Source organism: Elephantulus edwardii, unplaced genomic scaffold, assembly GCF_000299155.1.
Source record: "Elephantulus edwardii isolate Elephantulus edwardi_28Jun2011 unplaced genomic scaffold, EleEdw1.0 scaffold00605, whole genome shotgun sequence".
In the NCBI taxonomy this organism is placed as follows: domain Eukaryota; kingdom Metazoa; phylum Chordata; class Mammalia; order Macroscelidea; family Macroscelididae; genus Elephantulus; species Elephantulus edwardii.
Window position 1 is genome coordinate 66,911 of NW_006400355.1, and position 5,640 is coordinate 72,550.

The window sequence follows — 5,640 nt, forward strand, 5'->3', positions numbered from 1 at the left end:
AAAAAATTAAATAAACACAAAAGAAAAAAAAAGAATCAGTCAGAAAGAGATTGTCCATCTTTCTCCCTGGTGAGTTTGAACTGTCAGAGAGGCACTACCTTTGGGTAAGCAACACAACTCTCTATGAAGTAAATTGATTAGCCAATAAACATCCTATGTATCACAACATAATGTTGTCTGATGTCATACTAGAAGATAGTGCCATGGCTGGCATGTGCTGTGATCACAAGAATGGGCATACCAACAAGATGAATTAGGAGTAGACAAGCTTTGGACTTCCAGCACTTGTGATAGACAGAAAGTGGCACTGACTCTACCACAATTAACACCACCACACTGAAGGCTGTTGCTGGTTTAATGTCCTACCTGTCCAAGGGGGACTAAGGGCACACTTACATTTTCCTTTTGGCCTGTCACACTTATGCCCAACCTCACTATTTCTCAATTGACTTTTCCACTGTGATTTAAGGGACATTATATACTTTGTTGTTGAGTACCACTGAGTCAGAACCAACCCATAGCTGATCCTCCCACAGGTTTTTAGAGGCAGTTAATTGGCCAGGAGGAAATTCCCCATCCTTTCATGGAGCTGCTTGTGGATTAAAAATATATATCTTTGGGATTACAGCACAGCTTCTTATCACTAGGCCACCAGAGATCCCTTATATGCATTGAGACATTATATGCAGTACTATCAAATTCAAGCAAAATATTGTTGAAGATCATAAAAAATTATTAGAATAATGCATTGACAGAGAACTGTCAGAAGTTCAAGATAGATTTAGATGAGGCCATGGCACCAGGGATATTATTGTTGATGTCAGATGGATCTTGGCTAGAAACCAAGAATATCAGAAGAATGTCTATTTATACTTTATTAACTATGCAAAGGCATTTGACTGTGTGGATCACAACAAACTACGGCTAACCTTGTAAAGAATGGGAATTCTAAACATTTAATTAGGCTTGTACAAAATTTATACATAGACCAAGAAACAGTTGTGCAAAGAGAGCAAGGGAACACTACATGCTTTAAATCAGTAGAGATAGGAGTCAGAGCTGTATCCTAACTCCATACTTATTCAATCTGTATGCAAATAATTCAAGAAGCTAGACTTTATGATCAAGAGTGTGGCAATCAAGATTGTAGGAAGGCTCATCAACAACTTGCATTATGCAGATTATCAAACTTTGCTTGATGAAAGTGAGGACATTATGGAAAGCTTGCTGTAGAAGATCAGAGACTGCAGTCTTCAATATGGATTGCATCTTCACACCAAAAAAACAGAAATCCTTGCCATTGGACCAATAGGCAACATCATGATATATAGAGAAAAGACTGAAACTGTCAATGATATAATCTTTCTTAGAATCACAGTCATCATTCTTGGTATTAGCAGTCAGGAGAAAAGTCTGCTTCCGAGGATTTCTCCAAAGTCTTGAAGAGCAGTGATGTCAGTTTAAAGACAGTCTTTCTAATTACCTTATGTGCATCTAAGAGCTGGACAATAAATAACAATGACAGAAGAAAAGTTGATGCATTTGAATTGTGGTGTTGGAAAATAGAACTGAATATCCCATGGACTATCCCCAACCACAAAATAACCAAACTCAAAACAAATATTTCTTGGAGAAAGTGCTGCCTAAGAGCTCAGACATCATGCTTTAAAATGTGAGGACAAGCAAAGGAAAGGAAGGCCCTCAAAGAGATGTATTGATACAGTATCTGCAACAATGGACTCAGAGGTGTAGAGGATAAAGATGGTGCAGGATAGGACAAAGCTCAAATTTCTTCATAACATCACTATGAATCATACTTGATTTGATGGCACTTAACAATAACAACATATGTATTGAGAAGAATGGGAACCTCAGAACACTTATTTTTGCTCCTGTGAAACCTGTATCTACAGCAAGAAGCAATTATCAGAACAGAACAGATGAAGGATTCATTGTTTAAAATCAGGAAAGCTGTATAGCAGAGGAGTAAGGGTTGGCAGGAGGGTAAATCACAGTGTTGCATAATTTGGTGGGTGAACGGAGAGGGCAAAGGAAATAGGAAAGATCTGACAGGGACCTGAAAAGACAGGGTAATGGTGGGCTTAGTCAAATGGTGATTAATTTTATAAAACATAATGTATAGGAGTGATTGTATGAAACACAATGTGAATGAAGAATGGTTTGAAACACAAGGTATATGAACTTTTAAGCAAACTAATATAAAATAGAACATTTTAAAAATCAGAAAAGGTATGTTTCAGGGTTGTATCCTTTCTCCATACCTATTCAATCTGTATGCTAAGCAAATAGTTCAACAAGATGGACTCTATGAAGAAAAATGTGGCATCAGAATTGGAGAAAGGCTCAACAACAGCCTGAATTATGGAGATGACACAACCTTACACGTAGAAAATGAAAAAGACATCAGTCACTTGCTACAGAAGATCAATGATTCCAATCTTCAATAGAAAATAAATCTCAACATCAAGAAAACAAACATTTTCACCACTGGACCAATAGTCAACTTCATGATAAATGGAGAGAAGATTGATGTCATTTTACTTGTGTCCACAATCAACATCCACAGAAGCAATAGTCAAGAAATCAAAAGTTGCATTGGGAAAATCTGTAATGAAGGACCTTTTCAAAGTGCCACAAGAGCAATAATGTCAGTTTAAAGACTAAGCTGTGCCTGATCCAAGCCCTGGTCTTTTAAATTACTTCCTATTGATATCTCTAAATTGTGGTGTTGAAAAAGAATATGAATATCCCATTGGACTGCAAAAAGAATAAAGAAGTCTATCTTGAAAGATGCACAAACAAGGAGCTCCTTAGGGGCAAGGACAGTAAAATGTCATCTCACATGCTTTTGGTATGGTTTCAGAAGGAGTCAGTCCTTGGAGAAAAATGTCATGCTGGGAAAGTGGAGAGTCAGAGAAAGAGAGGAAGGAAGAGCCTTAACAAGGAGGGTTGTCAGTGTAACAATGAATTGGAACACATCAAAGATGATGAGGATGATGCAGGACAGGATAAAGTTCAAATCTGTTCTTCTAGGGTCACTATGAATAATCGTCCATTTGAAGCCATTTGTCAACTACATATATGCCTACTACTTGTGAGGTGCTGTCCTGTGAGTGCTGTAGATACAAAGACTGAAGACTCAGTTTCTGCCCTTGAGATCATACCAAGTGCAACAAGGAATTGGTATGGCTTAAGCTCAGCAGTAAGGTTCAGGAATGTGGAGTCAGCAGTCTCTGCTCTGAATTCAACCAGGCCCAAGGCCATATTGGGGTTCCTTCTTTAGCTCGCCCCCATAGTTCTATATTATTAAGTAGTGGCACACAGATGGTTCAGTGGGAGATTCTTTCTTCAGTGAGCTGTGCCCCATTCCCAGCCAGGGACTCTAGGCACATCCATCCACATCTCAGTGGAGGCCTGAATATTGCCATAATATCCAGTGTAGAATAGCTTGGAAAGAGCTAGCGATCTTAAAATAACCAGTAGAAATCCTCTGGAACCCAACAATCTGATCCACAATCAGAGGTGGTGCAGAACTGGCTGCATCAGACCAGGGATTAGGGACAAAGACCACATATGAAATAGCTCCCACCTTTCAGAAGCACACATGAAATGTTACTAAAGAGAATACACAAAATGTGGATGTTTGTTACTGCAGCAGCTGTACTTTCCCTGATTTCTGGTTGGTCGGCCGGGGCTCTAAAAGACAGGGTAAAGTTCAGAGTAAGTTACTTGCCTTTCTGTGCCACTCGGTGGAGATGAGGCAGGCAGTGTATAGCAGGCCCCCCCAAGTATGTAGACAGGCTTTGAATGGGCAAGTGGGTCATGGTGAGGGGAGGTTGAGGCCATTATCCACATATTCTCAGGATCTTTCTTCCTTGCTTGGCAGAGACCAAGCAGGAGCGCAGAGGGCGCGCCTTCTCCCCATGGTCACGAGAGGGCGCTACAGGCCGTGCTCAGCCCACCAGGTCCACGCTCTCTCAGACATTCCCTTTTGCATTGCTTACTGGCAAGTATACAGCCCAGAGAGGTTGAGGGTCAATAGGAAGGCTGCAGACTGACTCTGCCAAGGTCTCAGTTCATCCATTTCCAAAGAAACCCTCTCCTCTCCTCTCCTCTCCTCTCCTCTCCTCTGTCAGATCTATGCCTCCACCAAAGCACTTCCAGCTTTTCCTCCTAAGCCTATAGTCACAACCAGTCAGACATTCTAACAGGATTTTAAGAGCAATGCCCTTAGAGTCTAGGAAGACTCCCATTGTGAGCAGTACTGTTAACCTTGACTACTAACAGCAGAAACAACTAACCAAAAAATCCACAATTTGAATTCACCTTAGAAGAAAACTTACTTAACTTTTCTCTATTTCAATTTTGTCATATGTAAAGTGGGAATTCAAATTATACTTAAGGCAAAGAGTTGCTGTAAGAACAATGTGTGCATGCAAAGGACATGTCTAATATGAGACTGTAGCAATAAGCTTATAAAAAAATAATAAATACTTCTTTCCAGAAAAGAAAAAAAGAAGAAAAGGTCTGACAATTTACTTCTGATGAGTCATCAAAAAATAAACCCAGACTCATTGTTGTTGAGTCACAACCAACTCATAGCTGACTCTCTCAGTAGGTTTTCAGAGACTATAATTGTCATGGGAGATTGTCCCTCTTTCTGGTGTGGAGCAACTGATGGATTTGAATCCACAGACAATCCATTCTGGCCTATGGGTTAGCAGTGTGAGCCCAGCAGTGGTGGTGCTGTGGCAGAACTCTTGCCTTCTATTCAAGATACTGGGTTCCAGTCCTGAGCCATGCATCTTCTCATGTTCAGCTTCGCCTGTCTGTGGAACTCGCCATATTACTAAAAAGTCAGATCCATTGAAAACTGAGTGCAGACTCATACACAGGGTCTGAGTGAGTAGAATCCACTCAGTTGGCAGCTGAATGGTTTGTCATGAGATGGTGTTGTCATAGGACTGCCCTGAGGGTCTCTAACTTCTATTTTACTAAGAAGAAAACTGAGCTTTGGTTACTTTCCCAGGGTCACACAGCTAATTTGTAAGCAGCAAGCTGGTAGCCCAGACTGAGCTAAACCAGAATCCCTTGTTCTTACCCTACTCTGTCCTCTTGTTCCACCCTACACACTCTGGATAAAGAAATCACTCAGCAGGAGCTGGCTACTCCAGAGCATTTAATGAAAGGGCTTCTGAAGAGACTGAAGGATACTGGGAATCAAGATCACACACTGCACCGAAGTGGTCAGTGCTAGCTTATGATCTGAGATGGCTACATCTCCTACCTGCCCTCTTCTACCTGCACAAGGTGGGGTGGGCAGGCCAACATCTGTGCATCTCTGACTCCAGCTCTCTTGGAAGGTTGGCCAGTGAAGACAGAGGAGAGTGGAGGTCTCTGTGCAATGATCTTGGGAATATGACCTCTGAGAAGTGGATTCTGTGCACACAAGAGAATGCAGCAAGGGGCCTCCCAACTCTGGTCTGCTTGAGATGACCAGTTAGTCTGAGACACCAGGAGTGCAGGCAGGAGAGGTTAACAACATCCACATCAATGGGTGCTCACCCTTGTTCTCCAAAGCTCTGCAGTCACTGGCCATGCTTCAGGTCCCATCAACTC